The sequence below is a fragment of the Aythya ferina genome (genome assembly GCF_964211825.1).
Source record: "Aythya ferina genome assembly, chromosome: 14".
In the NCBI taxonomy this organism is placed as follows: domain Eukaryota; kingdom Metazoa; phylum Chordata; class Aves; order Anseriformes; family Anatidae; genus Aythya; species Aythya ferina.
The window spans coordinates 3,706,469-3,725,571 of record NC_140312.1 but is presented as its reverse complement, the minus strand read 5'-3'; the positions used below and the strand labels follow the sequence as shown (position 1 = coordinate 3,725,571).

The 19,103-nt window shown below is 47.3% G+C and overlaps 1 protein-coding gene across 1 annotated transcript in view; it reads right to left on the bottom strand.

Moving 5' to 3' along the window:
• Positions 1 to 19,103, bottom strand: part of SMAD5 (SMAD family member 5) — a 68,188-nt gene that overhangs the window by 48,250 nt on the left and 835 nt on the right. The gene's annotated exons all lie outside the window — the stretch shown is intronic.

Sequence of the window (19,103 nt, the reverse complement as noted above, 5' to 3'; positions counted from 1 at the left end):
CTTCGAAGCACATAATTTACAAAGCATGGATGAGTTGTACGGTGATAATTACTTTCAGCTTATTGAAGTGAAACTCTCAATGGAGAAATAGAGGTTGGAGGAGGGACTGAATTCACAACTACTTTTTTTCATCCAGTTTCAATTAAATATATTTCAGGACACGTGCCAGAGACCCCAGATATCTTAGCATAGGTCCCACGGTGAGCCTGCAATGCAGCCCAGCTTTCCCATGGCCCAGGCAGCATCCTACCTGTTGGACTCCACTTTCTCTCTACAGCACTCCTGAGATGCTGATGTCCTCTGGCTGCAAAGGAGACAACAGCTTGCAAGTCTCCTGATATTAGCTTTCTCTCTGTCCCTCCATTGAAAGGAAAGCCTCACTACCACAAAGAGCCATCCCAGCCCTCCAGCACCCCAAAGCCACCCCAGAGCAGTGATGTGGACAGCCTGTCAGGAGTCGAACAGCACGGCTGCTTGTTTAGTGAGCTGCTAACCCTTGCAGCCAAGGTCAGGCACGATGAGGCTGCAACCACAGGCCATGTCAAATATGCTGCAAGCCGGCACCAGCAGTCGCTGAACAATAACTGTTTTCACTTTTAGCCACCCAGGCTGCCCTTCAACTTGCGCTACACAAGACAATAGCCTGACCCCGACTCAGCCAGGCCCTCCCTGAAGAATCAAAACTAATGCTTTCACCCAAAGGAAGACTACTTTTTTCCTCCCCCCTAGGAGGGGTTTTGAATATATTATTGAAAAATAAAAGAAAAAAAATCTCTACCTAGTTCTTGCATCCAAAAATTTGTCAGGCAAGCCTCAGATTTATTTTTCTAAACCTGATTTTGCAGGAGCATTATGTAAGCAGAAGTTTTCCATCTCCCACTACTATAATGTAATGCCTATTTTGACTTTGCCACATATACCCAGGTACAAATGCAACATTTGTTTAGGGAAGGGGAAAACACTTATTTTACGTTTCTCCTCTGAGCAGATTTACCCATTTTTATTTGCAAGAAAGGAAGAAAACACTTTGTTGGTGCAAACCCCAAGCCTGGGCACAGCTCTGCAGCCAGGTTCCTGTAAGCCCGGTGTGCGGGTGGGGTGGCTCCCGGAGAGCCTCCTTTCCCCCGGTGCCGCCCGGTGACTTCTTGCACTTTCCCCACCTCGGCGCGAAACGCGAAGCGAAGCTTTCATCGCACGGCTCGGGTTTGCGTTGTTACCAGCAGGGCTATTTATATTCCCTGGAACAATAGCTGACCTTGGCCCAGCTCGAGCCCTTGGATACCCCGGGCTCGCATTGTCCCGCGGCATTCCCACCCAGCCGCCCGCGGCCGCCTTCCCTCCCCAAAGCTGCCAAACCCTTGGGTGCAGGGTGGGGACGTGGCAGGCACCATAAACAAGGCGAGGGGAGGCTCCACGCTTCCACACTCAAGGCTCGAAGCCCAAAGGCAAGGAGAGAGGTGCTGCATTCCCCATCCTCCTGCAAGCGCGGAGAAAAGGTCACCACTTCCCCTGTGACCTCTGCCACGAAATAGTTTGCTTCGCTAGCAGCAATTACTTCTCGGAAACACAAAGCGAACCGCTCTCCCTAGCGGCTGGCTTCCTTTCCTTCTGGAAAGAAAGGAAGGGGCCCGGCGGAGCCCCCCGGTGTTGCACCCGGGTGTGCTGCGGGTCCGCCAGCCGGGTCCCCCCGCCTGCAGCCTGGCGGCGAGGGCGATGCTCGGGGCTGTGGCTGCGGAGGGGCCGCCAGAGGGACCTCGCGGCCAGGGCTGGGACGACCGAAACCAGCAACGCCCCAGCACCCCCGCGATGCCCCGGGACCCCCGGCACAAGGGGCAGGGCCGGGGGGGGGGGGGGCGAAGCGGGGTCCCCTCCGTCGCCAACCCAACGTGGAGGCGCAGCGGAGCGGATGCGCTCCTGCGCCTCCACCCCCGGGCATCGCGCTCCTCTTCTGCCCTCTGCACAGCACGCTTTGAATTCACAGCTTACAGCCAGGCAGGAGGCACCTCCCGTCCCCCACAGTAACATTTTGGAGTAGGAATAGTTCCTTCTGAATTTGAGGATCTCCCCCGAGAATGAAATCAAATCAATACACGCGTATAAAAGCGTTTGACAAAGTGGGGTCCCTGTCTCTGGGTTGAACCATTTTGTTCTGGAAACTCCCCAACACACACCTGGGAGGACAGGTAGGTACCTGCCCGTGCCATCAGCCCCTCTCTGGGCAGATCCGGGGCTGCACAGCCCAACTGGACTTTATCAGAGCAGCTATTTGAGGCTGAATAATTTCCTCCTCGCTCTTCTAACAGCATCTTCAGCTGGCATAGGGCCCGGGGGCAGGAGGAACCTGCCAAGGAAGTAGTTCTGAGTTGCAGCAGCTCTGCTGGGAGATTTTAATTTCTCTCTAGCATGACTCTGAGCATAAATAAGGTCCAACAACAATTAGATTAGAGGTTAGATTGCCTCCCAAAGCCCCAAGAGAGCAGCAAGAACAACAGGGAGAGGATACAGAGCTGCCTGGTAGGCAGCTCGTGCCAGCACACACCTGCAGCAGACCCCAGCCAACACCACAAACAAAACCCATCGGGTCACGTAACAGCAGGACACAGCCCAGCAGTGCCCAGAGCAGCCACTGCTTCTTTGGGTCCATGGAAAGGGCAGAGGCAGCTCTGTCCGTGCTGCATAACCATTTTTTTGCCTACCTCTGGGAAAGTCTCAGATTCATGCTGTTAGCCCAGGGCAGGAGCACTGGTCTCCAGCACGCCCTAAGGCACCTCAGCTGGAACCAACTGGTTAGCCAGCACTCAGGTCTTGTGCAGAGCATTAATTTAGAATTTAATAGCAAAAACGTGGGCATAAGGGTTTTATTATTACTTTTATTTTTTTGTTTGTTTGTTTTATGACTTTTTCAGATCAAAGATGCTAAAACCTTGGGAATGAAACCACCATGAGGAGCAAGAACTTTCCCTATGAGTATGCAATGGAAGCAGAGAGGCTCCATTCTTGGGGTGGTTTTGGTGTTGTTGTTTGAACCACAACACCATGGTGATAGCCGTGAGAAAACCTCCTACAGTTTGGACACAGATCCTACTGACTTCAGCAATTTCAAGGATACCTAGTGCATTTTTGAGGCTTGGAATGAGTGTGGCTGTGTTGAAAGTTTGTTCCTTTGTTGAAGCAGGTTCATCCCGTGTGCCCGCTGGACTGCAGCCACCCCCTGCTCCCACGGCCATGCCCCACGGCCTCTCCTGCTACGCCTCCTGAGAGGTGGGGTGGACGCTTTCTGTACATCACTCCCAATTTACCCCTGCATTTCCAGCCTCTTCTTTCCATTCACATTTTAACTTTTCATTTTTACCCCCTTCTGCTGAGTCTGAACTTTGTTTTCAGAGATGCCTCCCACCAGTCCTTTCCTCTGCCCCTGTGCTGCTGCAGACCAGTGCTGCTCCCGCCACCGAAGCCCTTCCCAAAAGTTGCATTTTCCTTTTTGTCCATGCACTGCATAAGCATGGACCATCTTGTTCTGAAAGATCAGATAGAAAATCCGACCCAATTCAGTTTTTAAGTCACATCTCCATATATTTTTATATAAATGGAGATATGACAATATATTATTGTGACATATATTTCTCTCCATTTATTTTCATTGGAAAGATGTTCCTGCAAGCAAAACACCAAACATCTAAGGCCACCACAAATACTTCATCCCAACATTATAATCCTGATAACACACTGAGCTACTCCATTTTTGCCTCACATACCATCTCATACATTTCTACACACATTATGATGCCTGTTGCTCTGGTAAGCCTTGGTTTAGGTAGTGTTCTTGTATGCCTGGGAAAACTATTCCCCCTTTTTTAAAATAGATTCCATCAGTTGCTTTTTTGAACACAGCTGATCACATCACACTTCAAACATGCTCTGAAAGCGCCATGAATCAGCTATTGATATTTATTTTTATATGAGCAATTTCATTGTGGAGTAGTTTTCAATCGTGCTGTGCTGCCTTCAGCTTGGTCTAACCCCCGGCTCCCACCAAGGAGGCAGCCATCCACGTGCACCTCTCCACCCGGTTATTATTAAACATTGTGCTGACAACTGAAATCTTTAGTAATTATATGATAAAATTCCAACCTCAAAATCCTCCTGCAGCTTCCACAAACATCTCCCACTTCTTTTCAAGAGGCAGCGAGGCCCAGAGCGAGCGGGGAAACAATGCCTGCGAGCTAAATCACCAGCGCTCTGAATTATGTGCAGATTAATTCTCGTATTGATGTTAAGGGGGTTTCCTTTCTTGATATGATCATTTCCTTTAACTGCTGAACTTGGAAGGGAGCCGTCCCCTTTGCCATTGTGCAGGGCTGAGCCACACTGGCCTCCCCAGCCGTGTGCCTTTGTGCATGCAGGGGCTGACAGTGCCCCCAGGGCCTCTCCTGCCCTCTGGGAACCCGCACGCCAATGCCACAGCCCCGTGCCAATTCCCTGCCCTTCTTCCATAGGACACTAAAGCCTTTTGCTGTTAGGTTTTTAGTTTTCCTTCTCTCAGGCAAAGGGCAGCTCCATGGCCTTGACTATGACCCCATCCTTTCCCGAGCTGCCCTTGTCACTTGTTCCAGACTCTTGCTCCTTCTCCTTGGTGTCATCCACAGGCTCTGGGTCCCTCTCCAACAGCAGAGCTTTTGCAGCAGCCTCCACAGAGCACCTCACCGACATCTGTTTTACCCCTGTTTTCTCAGGGCCTGAGATGAGGGCTCAGTACAGCATTTCATCATTAGCAGGAGCTACAATGCTCTAAAAATTACACAGCTGCCTCATCACACTGCTGCTGATTAATGCACCGCAGCCGTGGTGGAAATATTTTTTGTTTTAAAAAAAAAAAAAAAAAAAAAAAAGAGCTACAGAGGGAAAAATACTCCCTATGGCCAAGTTGAACTCTCACTGAAATTCCCGTAACTCTCTCCTCTGGCTCCAGGGGGAACTGGACCAGATGCTCTCCAGGAAACAACCTATGAATAGATGAGATTTCTGTACAAGCCATCTATATACACACAGTCAATTCTAGCTCCTTTCTCCTCTGAATCTTGTCTCATGAACAGCACTAATGTGAGGAACGCTGTCCTCCTGTTACCTCTGTCCTTTAATGCCATAAACCCAGATTCCTGCATGTGGTGGCAACCACAGACTGCCAAGTACAAAGCTTCACCTCCTGACTTTGTTGCAGCATGGATTTGCATTTTCCTCCGTGTTGGTGTTTGCTGACGAGCATCAGTTCTGCAGCACTCGGTGACAGCCTTTACCTGCCACCTGGGCGAGCAACAAGGAGAGCAGTGGCTACACCAGCACCTTTGCAGAGCCATGCATCAGGAAGCCATTAACCATCATTAGCCAGTACTTTCTGTAGCTGGAGATCTTCAGAGTGTTTGAAGAGAAGCAAGCAGCCTTATCGGCTAAAAGGGTTTAAGCAAATTAAGGCCAAAAGAGCTCTTCAAGAACAACCAGGAAAGCAAGCAGACATGGGAAGTCTTCCAGATCTACCCTCATCTGCCTGACCAAAATACCCCACAAGTCCATTTCAGGGAATTTAGGAGCATCCGATGTGTTTTAAGAGGAGATTGCTGAAGACACTGGCAGAGAGAAGAAATGCAGTAATGATAGAGAAGCTTTAAGAAGCAATGAAACCTCCCTCACACCACATGTCTGAGACAGAGGAACAAACAAAAGCTGTAATTACTAGAAGGAAACATTCCCAGAGCCAACAGTTATCTAATTAAAATAAAGACGGATATATACAGGATGGACCTGAGGACAAGCAGCCAAGTCCATGTCCCCAGACTGCCCCCCTATAAACAACACTTTTTGCCAGAAACCAGGCTTTCTGGTGTCTCGCAGCCAGAACCTAAACCACACCATACCAAGGCTTTTAGCAGCCACGTCCCTCCCCTCCCCAGGGCCTTGGTAGGGCCAATGACCCCAAAGACTCACAGATCCTATGCAAGACAGGATACTACCATGATGGTGACCAGTGACACCTGGAGCCAGCATAAGAGAATCACATTCTGAAGAGGAAAAACATTAAAAAAAAAAAAAACAAACTTCACTTGCTTAATGTACATTTTTCCTTTTGGAGACAGGAAAGTTGGGTTCAGATGGCCACCTCCCATTAGGACCTGTCCAAGCTTCATTGACTGCATCACACTCCATTACTTGGTGTGGCTGGCCAAGAATAATCTTAGGAGGTGTTTAATTCTCACGTTGTCCACAGCCAGAAGCTTAGCATTAAGGTCAGAGATGGTCATGAAGTGCCGGCTTCACACAACAGAAATGGGACACAATGGCTTGCTGCTACCTTCCACGATCATCTTCCCAACGCATACCAGTGTCCTTGCTCTACATCTCATTTCTTGGTATTAGAAATTAAATTGTCCTCACCATGAAAGATGAGAGCACAGATTTTATGGTCTCTGTAGTCTGTTTTCCCTCCTAACTAAAACAAACTAAAACAAAAACTGATGTAATGTTACCTCTAGAACTCTGAGCTACAGCTGCTTCCTTCCCCTAATGTAATTTTCAACTTTTCAAAATTCCATTTAATTAACTTCATTTATTGCAACAAAATTAAAATCTAGATAACTAGGGAAATTTCCTTTCACTTAGAATTTTTCTGCTTTTTTAATTGCTTGGCCCAAAAGCAAGCAGATCTTTTCTTATCAGCCTTCCATGCTTATTGTTAATTTTCTTCTATAAACTGAACTCCAGACGTCTTCCCAGTAAAAGCATGCCAGAATTTACAGTGGCACCAGGCTAAAGCAATAACTCCTGCAGAAACTAAGCAGATTTCATTACTGTCAGCATGTTTTTCGCATCAGAGGAAAAGGTTGGACAATTCAAATGTCACATAAAAGGTGGGATCATTTTACTAGGAGGGAAAGCTGGAGGATCTTGGTCCCCATGGTATTTCAACAGCTGTAATTCCTCCTGCAAGGCAGGAGAGGAAACTGCAGAAATCTGGAGACAAAATACTGAAACAGGAGCTCTCTTAATTTCAGCAGAATTTGGACCAGCACAGGTATGTAGAAATAAGCTTGTTTTGAGTTTCATTCAGCTCCTACAGAAGGCATTGGCTCCTATTTCAGCTGGAGCAGACTATTGCTGCGTAAGAAAGGTCTGGAAGGTAGCTTGCCAAACCAATGAAGAAGCTAATAGACCTTCGAAAGAGAAATCCATCCTGTAGGCCAGCGTCTAAATTCCTTGTTAATTCTCTAGTTGCCTTGTGCAGCCCCCAGGAATTCAACCAAGAGCTCTGGGGTATCAGATATTTCTTTTTAAATCCTATCAACACGACATTTATTTATTTAGATTAATTTTTAAGCAGGTCTCTGAGTAAGATCAGAGACAAATGCTTTCTTCAAGACCTTAGGACCAAGCTTAGGTATTTTTGACTACGACTAGGCAAAGAAAAAAATAGTATGGCCTCAAACAGCACATGGTAGAGCAATAGTCAAGAATCCTAACAATTGTACAAACCCTTTGGGTTTGACCATGAGTAACTGCTCCTCATCTCAACACAGAAGCACTTTTTTATTTTAATTCAAAATTAACTAGAAAAACATCAAGTTCATATGCAAACCATTAGCCACATCTTTGCAATTACACCACATTTGAAAGCTTTTGTCTGACGTCACTCTGATGACCGCACTGCTTTACCATCCATGTGTTCAGCATCCAGATACGTCAGTCTCCAGCCCCTAAGGGCCAGCAAGAGATAGATGGGCTTTTGCAATAGGAGAGCCTAGGACTCTTTCCAGGAGGCTGTGGAGAGCTGCCCCAGCATGAAGATCCACAGAGAGCAAAGGCAACAGGAGTGGAAAGAAAGATGCTGCTGATGGACCCATACAAGATGCTGTGCTCTGTTCAGGACCCTCTGGAAAGTTAACAGGAAAGGAAATCTCCAGCCATTTCCCACCCTTAAAGCCAGCCCTGGGGCCACCATCTCTGCAAGGCCAGGTGAGACAAGCTGAGCTCATCACAGCCCAGCCTGGGGCCAGGTTGATCTCTTCCTTCTTGAAGGTGACCTGTTTGGATGCCACCAACACCACCACAAAAAGAGCAAGACAGCCTAGGAAGGAGAGGTCTTGGGTCAAAGCCCAGTGAGGATCAGCCCTGATTTTATAGGGCAAAGGAGAGGCATTTCTTCTACTTCCTATGAAGCATTGGTTATTGAGGAAACAAATCACAACGCAGTAGCAGATTTTAAACTGCTTTGCAGATGGTGAGTAGGCTGCAAATGAAAACCTAGGACACACAATGTTACAGACAAAATGAAAGCTTGAAACAGCAATAAATTTAAGGAAATGATTTCTGAAATCTCTAGACTGTCTGCATACAGTCTGGCCATATTAAAGTGACTGTGCTCTTTCCACAGCTAAAATACTTGACATGCCCGAAGAAGCCTTATGCAAACAGGCAAATAAACATGCTTACGTTTGATCTAGCAAGCTGGCATTTCTTGTGGCACTGCGCGTTGGCACAACAAGTTTTCAAAATGGAACAGAAAAGCGGAACAGGCAGTGGGAGAGACCCTCCCAGGAAAACCACACAAAAACGTGCAAAATACCCTGACAAGCAAGGCTCTGTGACAGCTACCTTCCCTGCTCTGCTTCTATGGGAGAAGCCTCGATGCCCGGAAAGAACAGACAGATACAATCTCACTCTCAGATTGCCTCTCTGGAATAAGCCAGAAATCATTACAATCAATTGGGCTGTGCACTCCCTGCCTCCTCATTCCCTAGCTTTACATCTGCTCAAAGCTCTTCTATACCAAGAAGCAAGAGGAAATTCTAGTTTATTTGGTGTTAAAATTTGCAGTTTTGTATGAAGCAACTTCGTGATCTAAGTGCTTGAGATAGGCATTCCTTTCCTATTAACTGCGTACAATTTGCAGGAGATAGTTCCTTTGGAGAAAGCAGCAGCATGTCAGAAGCAAATCCAAAAGGCTATGGTTTGGACATCAATGCGAGAATGGAATAGCTTTCAGTATTAAAAAGACATTTTCCATTAATATTTGGATGTCAAGTGAGTAATTTCAGCATGTGAAAGCTACTACTGGGGAGGGATGCCCATGTGTTAATGAACAAAGGTCATCCATCCCGCGTAGCCTCTCTAGAACAGACCAGCTGCTGGAGGTGGGACAAGTGGCACTCTATTCAAAATAATCATGGCTTCAACCCAGGCCCTGCTAATGAGTCATTTTTATCTGGGAACATTTCTCCAGTGCAGCTGCTTTCAGATCCCAGTGTTGACAGGCACGGTTGAAATTGGTTGAAATCTTCAGAGACACAAGGAATTTGGGCACAGCTTCCAACACCCTTCAAGAACAGGGAGTTCTCCAAGCATCAGGCTCCATGTACAGAGCCTTTTTGCTCAAGTGCCATGAGTGCATCCACAGATATTTCCCATGTTGAAGCTTAAGGAAAAAGTGAGTGTGAGCAGTCAGTGCCGTGGATGCTCAGCAAAGCTGAGGACTTGGCCTTCTTTCTGTAGTCAGAGGCTCAAACACCAGTAGCTCAGCTGCACTCCAACCTCCCCACACTACTACATGGCTGGACAAGCCAGCCTGAAGTAGGTTCAAAGATACTCCACGTGGCTCCCAATGTTTGAATATTTGGGCTGAAAGTTGCTGGTGGCTGCTGAGAGCAGCCAAATGGCGTGGGGACGTCCCAGGATCCCAGAGCAGCCACCCTGTGGCAGCAAGTCTGTCTGCAGGATCTCTGGGAAGGGGATTGCCACCAACTCCATTAGTACAGCCAATTGTCTGTACCTGACACACCAGGGAGACTGAGGATCTGCTCCCAAGCAGCAAGAGATCCCTGGGGATCCCAATGACCCATTTTACAAAAGCTTTGCAGCAACAGAACAGTTAGCAGCTGCCCTGTGGCTGACAAAAGTCTGCTGTACTTGGTTTGACTTAAGTTATTTTATTTATTTGTTTTTAACCTTTGCTCCCATGATTAATAAACGCAGGAGTAAGAGGAAAAAACCCAAGTGCCTCCTACATTCATCCAAACCTTCCATTTGCTTCGACATTCCTCCTTTCCCTTTTCCCTGTGGCCTCGCAGGGACAATAACTTTTCCATGCCATGAGCTGGAAACAATTAACACAGACAACAGAAAAACATCCTTTACAGATTAGTTCACATAAGTAATTGCATTAGAGTTCTCAGCAAAACCGTGTTGAAGCCAAAAAGCTCCTGGCTTTAGAGAGTGCAGGTGGTTCCAATTATAGGCACCTTCTTGCAAATGAAATCACAGGCTTGCTTCAAGTGACAGCAGCTCTGTACCTACAGTAATTGTGTGACACTTGTGATATATTTGACTGCCAGAAACATGGCTGTCTAATCTCCAGAAACAGATTACCAGAACCAGAAAAATGTGGATGGAGTCTAGAGTAGACAGAATTATACTACTACCCTACAGTGGTGGTTTATTTTCTACATAAAACTCATAAAATGCAAGGCATCTGTATGTGCAAAATGGAGAGTGATGGAGAAAAAACCCTCATTAAAATCCAGCAGATGAGGCACAGAACAAATTCCAGTGGCTTTGCCAGTATTAAGCAAGCAGTGCTCACAGCCATGGGAGACTAAAACTTTACAGACTTCTGCATCCCATAAGCACACGTTGCAAAAAGACAGGTAATCATTCACAAATGGACCCTGTGCCACGGTTTGAAAGGCCACGCTGACTTGAACATACACTTATTATCTGAATGGATCTGCTGTAGATGTAACACTGTTGCTAAAATACCATATTATGTATTTATTTAGGTACTTATATTAGGTGTGTTAAAGTACATGTAAATTGATGTAGGCAGTTTACTCGAATGGAGAGGCATAGCTGACGTTAGCCAAGGCATTTGTGGCTGAGCTTCAACATCATGCCAAGCACAAGGCTAAGGCCTGCAGCAGAGCTCGATGAGGTTGGGATGGGGAGGGAGGAAGGAAGCCAGAAGCTGCCACTAGGCAAGCAGGGCCACTGCTGTCACTGGAGGGGCTGTGGGCAGGTGTGCTGTTGGCTAGCTCACACTCGCATATCCTCGAGTTCCTGTCCTGGTCAAAAATAACAAGGGAAACAGAAGGTACGGATTTCTCTCCATGAAGGAGTGGGCTAAGAGCTGATAACTCAAGTACATGGAGCATATTCATATCTATGAATAGATACCTGGTGGGCGGATCTCTTTTGTAACAGCAGAACTAATAAATACATATTATGTATTATATATTTATATTTTTTGTTTTGTTATGGCACATACAGGTCACCAAAAGGCATTAACCAAAAGGCTGTGTCAGCCCAGCAAGGTACGTACACCACAATTCATATAATTGATGACAAGCCCAGAATTACCAGGATGTGGGTGTTCAGGCTGCTAACTTGGGCTGATGGCCACAATAATCTCATTGTGCTTTTGTTTCCAAGCCTCCTGTCCTGATGTGAGTAGGAGCAACTGCAGCAGAGCCTTATTCTTTCTGATGGACCCAATTCTGAGAGTCTAATTGATTAATCAAGGCTCCTATAAGGTAAAATCTATTTCAAGATGCTATCCCACTTGCAGCAGGACAGACTGACTCAGCTAAAGCCCCTAGCACAAAGTAGAAAAAGCTATCCTTTGCAGAGCAGTCCCCAAACCAGGAGCTGGTAATTCCTCTTCTCCATGCCTCTCTAACCAGAGCTGCCATCCCTCATGAACAGCAGACACTGATAATCCCCAATGTTCTGTTCTTAGAGCTTCCCAAACCCATGCAGAGAGCTGGGACACCTCCTGCATCTCTCGCTGGAAGGACAAAATGTATCACTAATCTGCACCTGAGGTGTGGGTGAGCTCCTCGAGCCTAAATCCAGCCTGAAATACCAGCAGCTGTTGCTCAGACTCCAGTGGGAGTTGTGCTGTGATGGTCTCCATCCCTCATACCATGGGTGGGCTGTTAGGCACAATGAGAACGCTTGTCTCGTTTTACTTTTCACAAAGTTATGGTTTCATCAAATCCACATTTCCCAGCAAAGAAAGGTTTCACTGGAAAAATTCTTAAAGCAGATCTAATTCTCTCCTAAACGTCATAAAAATTCCAGGACAGCTCCTCCAGTGCTGTAAGTCCAGCGCCCAAGGCATGGTGGAGCAATGCCACCTCAGCAGGGACCTGGCACACGGGGCTGTGGCCAGCTGCTTTCTTCCTACTCGTATGGCCATTTCAGTTTGCCTTTACCTTAAACAACCCAAGCTGCAGTGGACAGCTGTAATATTAGATCCGTAGCTCATTCCTTTTTTTGTGTCTTGCTCTCCAAGCTGTCATGGTGATCCCTTACACTGAACCAGCTTGTGTTTGGCAGCAGGCAGTGTGGGGCAACGTATTAATGAGTCAGTATTTGTCATGGTCTGGAGCAAGTCAGCTTTGGTTTTGGGGACATGGTTACCTACTTCCATGTGTTTTTTTCCTCCCCCCAAAAAAAACATTGAAGGGGCTCTCAGCCTTGCTGTATCCCTGTCATTCCCTAGTAATCATGGCAAGATTGAGAGAAAGTATGACAATATTATTCTGATATTTCCATTAAAATAAATAGAAAGATGGGGAATGAGCAGGCACTGCCCGTTCAAGCTGATGGGCAGAGACTTAAAAGTGGTCTGCAGCCCCAAACCAGGCAGCATCACATTCTGGGAAAAGTAAAGCTGCTAGAGCTTAATGTAGGCAGCCAGATTTTTCCTCATAAATTATGCAGAAAAGGGATTTCATTGATGGACTTTCAAAACTAGTAAAAGGGACCTCCTCCGTGCCACAGCCCTGCTGCCTGACCTCAGCTGAATTGCTTTATGTGTGTGTGTTGCTGAATCCCTGTGGTCTGGGAAGGAGCTGCCCCCGATGACATCTGCACACAAACACGGGTGACAGGACAGTGTGCTACGAAGGACAAGGCTGTTCCAGCAGCACTGATGCACGAAAGCAGGGAAACAGACATTCGGTCACCTCATCTACACATGCCTGCAAGATCCACGTCAAGGTTTTGACCTACCACTGGGTAAAACCATCACTAAGGCTTCTGGAGAGCCACAGCTCTGGAGGAGAGGTATGCGGGGAGCAGCAGCCGGCTGAGCACCCCAGCCTAACACCAGCAGGTCTCTATTGAAGGGAGAAAAGAGCAACAAAGACTCACTCAGCAGCAGTGAAATGCCTTAACCACTTTCACAGGCCTCACCTGGTGACACTTAGGGCCCAAACGCTAAGTAGGAGACGGACACAAAATATTTTTCTCTGGTATGCTGAGAACATTTCTGTAGATACTGTCCAACCATCCCCACCTTTGGGCCTGGCTCCTAAAGTATCTTTCCAGCTGCTGAAAATTTGTTGTTTTCTATATAGTATCTGCAGTGACAGCATAAAAGTAAAGAAAAAGCAACCACACAGGCCTGTCTTCCCTCGTGCACCCAGCATTGCCCACCTGGGTGCTCTGCTTTCCTCCCAGGACTGAACCAGATAGCTTTTCTACTCCAGTGCACTCTATGAATAAATTTGCTGCTGAGCTCCATATTTTATACTGTAATAAAGCCTTCCTGAGATCCCACTGCTGTTCGTTGCTGGAATTTACAGGAATCCTTAAAAGTTCATTTCCTTTTACAATCTTTTGGCCTCTTAACAGGCACGCTGCTCACTGAAAACCACCCAGACAATGAAGTGCAACTCAGCCTGTGCGCTCCTCCAGCCAAGCTCACTGCCCACCATTGACTCATTCAAAAGAAAATTAAATCATAGAAGTGGATGAGGATTTGCTACCAAGAGAGTTTAAAAGTAATGAAGTCTCAGCATCAGAACAAAATTTTAGAGAACTCTTCTCTTTCCATTATTTCACCATAATAAGAGTTCACTGCTGAAGCTCTTAGAAATAGCTAAATATGAAGGCTGTAGCGGGGATGGAGGAAGTTATTTCAATAAATACTCCAGTTTATAGCTCTGTAGTTCTCTTCATTTTGAAGATGCTTGATTTAAAGGGTATGATTTCAAAATATACAGAAAGGACACTGGAATCATTTCATCTCTACATCAACACCTTTGACTATGAAGTGACATAAATCAGTTTTTAAAAGCTTAATAATGCCTTTTGCCTGAAGATGGAATTTAGTGACTTCATAAATGGCAGCTGTTTAAAACAATTCCACAAAAATTTGGTGTTAGATTTTTTTATCCATTTCATAGAGCTCCAAAATATCGTCTCAATACCAAATAATGAATGAGCAGAAACAAGAAAGTCCTAGAAAATAAAAAGTTTGAGGGGAAAAAAAGCCCCAAACATGAAGAGCCAGATATACACCCCAAAGGGTTCATTTCCCTCAGGTGCCTGCTGCTTACACAGGCTTCATCCCTGACTCATTGCTTTCCATTCAAGATCCACATTGTTTTCCCTCAAAAGTACGTTAAGGGCTTGAAAATGCCAGTCCCACAATGGATAGCTAACATGAGAGCAGGTTTAACACACATACCATTACTGAAAGCTTTCCAAAAGCCACTTTCTGGCCCCAAAGAGCCCTAACTTAAAGATTCTAACATTATTCAGCCTGTCACATCATATAGCACAACTGCTTACATCAAGGCATAACAGCTTTTTTTCCATATATATATATTTTAATTAAGATAGCCACCTTCCATATCACCGTGCAGACATATTGTGTACAGAAAATGGGCTGCCTGGAAGGGACCAACACTTCAAGAATCATGAACTGTTTTGGGGATATGGTGCAGTGGAAGCCTGTTGCTATTTAGACTTTTTTTTATTATTAGAAAAAAAAAAAGAGATCTTAGCTACAGTTTACTTTTCCCACTTAGAAACGTGGAAAAGTTTGTTCAGCTTAAAATTTCCTGTTTGGCATTAGCAGCTGCTGGCTATGGTATTTATAAATATTTCAGCAGACATTTCTAGGGGAGTCTGGTTACAATTAGGTGGGGAGTGACGCAGCTCTGCAGCCCCCAGCTTGTGGGCAGCCCCCGTGCCGCAGGAGGCGAGGGTCGCTGCTGGGCGAGCATCAGCAGCCAGGGCTGAAGCTTTAGGGGGCCTGTTTTCAACCAGGAGAGTGAAGTCACTCGCTTGTGGTGTCCAGATATAGTAGGTTGGGAGGAACATTTGGGCAACAGGCCTGGGACCACCTACTCCAAGTGTTACTCATCGCATTTCCCTGGCTCCCCCGTGCCCTGCAGCATCCCCAAGTTGTGCAGGGCAGAAACACGCATCCCCACGCTCAGCATCCCTCCCTGCCCATCAGCCCTGCACATCCCAGCACTTTGTGCTTTCCCTGGGTATGCCCAGCCTCAGTTTCCTCCGATTCTCATTAAAAGGACCTAAGCGTCATATTAAAACAAAGCATCAAAGAACAAAAGGCGGTAGGAAGAGTCCAAATTAAGGCAACCCTTTGATTTCCTGGGCACGTCCTCCCACAGCTTTCTGAAGTCTTCACCCCTGCTGAACCAAAGGCCTGCTATTTCTCCCCTGGCAGCTACCACCTCACTTCAGGGCTACCAATGGCCAGTTTCTTTCTAGCTTTTTTTAAAGGCTCCAGTATGATCTGGACTGCTCTATTCAGTAAAAAAAGCCCCCAGACATCTCAGCATCACCTTGCTTTCTGCAAGGCTTTACACAGTGGGCACACAGCATCCTGGCCAGGCACTGCTTTGACGCCTTGCCCGAGGTGAGCGGGTCTGAGACAAGGCTATAGCAGCTTCTTGCTGGGGGTGAGCGAGAATGTCCTGCAATATCACCCCAGGGTCACCCCTACACAGGTGGGGTGGAGATCCTCATCTAGCCCTGTCTCTTCTGTGAGACTCTCTGCAGACACTTTTTTTCCCCCCTAAAGAAAGGGTTCATTCCTGTATATGGCAATGCAGCAGCCTGCCAGACCCTGCATGCAAGCCCCTGGTGCAATGCTGCCAGTCCTGGGGGTCCTGGGTGCTCTGGCACAGCCCCTCGCTGCAGAGACCCCAAGTTAACCCAGCTCAGTCTCTTTTGTAACTCAACTCAGGCCTCAGTAGCTTCACAGGGATGTCAGAAAAGCTTGGGGCACACACCGTTTCATCACCGTTTCCCCACATTTCAGGGTAACAGCAAAAACAGAAGGTAAAAACAGCCCAGAACGAGAAAACAAATAACTCTGCAGTCAAAATATCTTACGAGAAAAGGAGCTAAGTTCCCCATTTGCTGGTTTTACATAAAAAGAGAAAAATATGCTGAGCAAATGAAAGGCATAGCAGCGCCTCACCCCCAGCCTGTTTCCGGCCGTACCCGGTCGCACCGTGAGCTGGGTGAGGAGCAGCGTTTCCTGACCCACAAGTGCTCGCAGCTGGTGTTGTCCCAGAGCACTTTCTGCTGATGCTCCTCGGTTCCCTCTGCCTTGCGTGACTGCTCTGTGGCTTTGCTTTGTTTATCCCACTTCTTCCTGCTCTTTAGTTACGAGCTAAGGAAAGGAACCAGCCACTTGTGCTCGTTTCGTTACTCGCTGGTGCCTGTTCACATCCGTGTGGGTGATTAATGGGGTGTGTCACTGTCATCCACGGGAACCAAAATTGCAAAATCGGGTCCCTCTGAGTGTGGGGATGGATGCACCACTGTCAGGGACCCATCTGTAAGTGATTTATCCAAGCAGTCTGGGGTCTGCAGGATGAGAAGGCTGAGGATCCCTGTCCAGTTGTAGGACCAAAGTTGGTGGGATGTCTTGGACAGCCTCAGGGTGCCCAGATGCCCCAAGCTGGACAGCACACCACTGTGTGAGCCCGACTAATGCCCACAATTTGGACACTAGTGCCCAAAGCAATGAATGTTACTGACAGCACTGCTAGGAGCATACACATAGTGTTGGGTATTTAAAGTAGGAAGCCTACTGCTTACAGCAGCTGGATGCATCCTCAGACTCGTGTTATAAAATGAGCCTGAATTATAAGGTCAGGACTGCTGTGACCATCACTTCACCCCTCTGCAGAGCCATCTTCAGGCTCCTTGTGGAGGCCAGCAGCTCTAGGAGTGATGTATGGATGTGAATACTGCTGCAATCCTTGCAGGGTGTACAGTTTTCCACCTAACGGTCACTGAAATTGGTCACTTATCCCCTTTAAGCCAAAGGCAGAATGTGAGAAGAGCTACACAGAATCACCAATGCAAGTCCTGAAATCAGAGTTCATCCCCATGCCTCCACAAAACCACAAATTCAACAAGCACCCTCAGAGGGCCTCCAGGTTCTGCACAATTATTTTCCAAGCCAGCAATCTTGATTCTCCTCCAAAAGCAATGGTCAAAATATAACCAGCTTCGCATTTGTCACAAATAGCAGAGCTTGATGCACAAGTGGTATATGGAAAAAACAGAAGTCGGGCAAAGTCCCACTGGAAAGAACCGACTGAACTGAGAGAGAGGAGACGGGCTGCAAGCTCGAAGCCTAGGAGGAAGCCAACCTGTGAAAAACCACAGGCACATCAAGGGTAAGCACCCCAGGAAAGAGACGTGCCTGGGCTCACTTGTGAACTCTGTAAGAACTCTTCCAGTGTCTTGAACAGCCATGTTCCTTCCCAGGAGGAAGGAATGGATCCTTTGGGGGGCTGGGCTGCCTTTGCAGGGGAAGCCCCTGTGCCATGCAGGCTCACTGGATACCTGCTACCAATCCGTGTTCACACCGGGTGACCTTTCTGGGGAACAGTGCTGAACTTCTGCAAAGCACTTACTCAAAAACATTACAAAACACCGAGGCATCATTAGCGGTTGGAAGGAAATTACCCTCAGATATTTTTCTTCAAGGGATTTCACAGATTTCTGCAATGTCTCTTAACCGTGTCACCGAAAAACACTCCAAAGGAAAACCACACGTGTTGCCTGAGCTGCAGCTGGCTGCCTGGGATCCCGATGGCTCCTTCGAGCCCACCCTTCTCCAGCCTTTTCCTTTGCTCTCCCTCTGAGGCAGCAGCCAGCAGGTGTGATGGCTCTCAGCAAGCCCCGTGTAGCAGGGAGCACTTCCATACAGCAGCAGAGCAGGGAGCACATCCCTAACAGCGTGTGGGTGGCTTCCCCCTGCCCTCAGGGGTCATCCTGCAGCACATCTGGCTGCGGCTCCTCAGCAGTGCTCAAGCTGCTGCCCCGCTCTGCCTGGCCTTGGACACAAAGCACACACTTGAAAGCTGTACTTTTCCTTACTGGACTTCAGCATACATTTAATTATTTTGTTGAACTGGAGCCACTGAAAGTGCACAAGTTATTATTATTAAAAAAAAAGTAAACAAGGGAGTCTGCACATTCCCAGAAATGTTCAATAAGAAAACACTCATTTTTTCCCCCCTTTTAGACTTAAATCTCCTTGAGAAGGCTCATACTTGCTCTCATTTTTTATTTTTATTTTTTTTTCTGAGATTCCCCAGCCCTGAAAAGAGCTCCTGTGGAGGACAGCTCTGCTTTGAATGGCCACATGCACCCATCTGCTCTGTGTTTTGGGAGGAAATACTCTAATTGAGAGAAAGCAACATTGCTGATGCAGTACATCCACGTGCCAAATACCCCAAGGGTTTTTGCCAAGAAAAAGACAATCCCAAACACTGCTTGCTGCTTCTCTGCAACACAGGTAACGATGCCCAGGGTGCTGCTAGGAGCATCCCTGCCCTGGCACATGCAGAAATAGCCCCCAGGGCTGGGACATACCTCCACCTCCCCCTGCAGCACCCAGGCAGGCTGAGGGGGGCTCCGTAGGCTTCATCCAGCACTTCCCCAGAGCGGCTGTGTTCCTCCACACCCCCAGCAACTTCCTTCTGCCTTTCACTTCCACCTCCCATAGCATCGCAAAAAAAAGAGAAAAACCCTCTTTAGAGGATGGCAGATGAGTGGGACATTCCCATCGCCTCAGCACTCCTCGTTTCCTCATCTCCCAGCTGCTCGCCTCTCGCTTCCTCCATCTGTGCACCCCTGGGAGGGGAGCAAAAACATCTCCCCCCTGCCTCCAAGGGCAGAGGGACCCCTGGGGGAAAAGGCTCCCAAAATGAAGCAAGAGATGCTGCTGATCAACTAAAGCAGCTCAACTTCTGTCTTCGATCTGGGTTCACCCC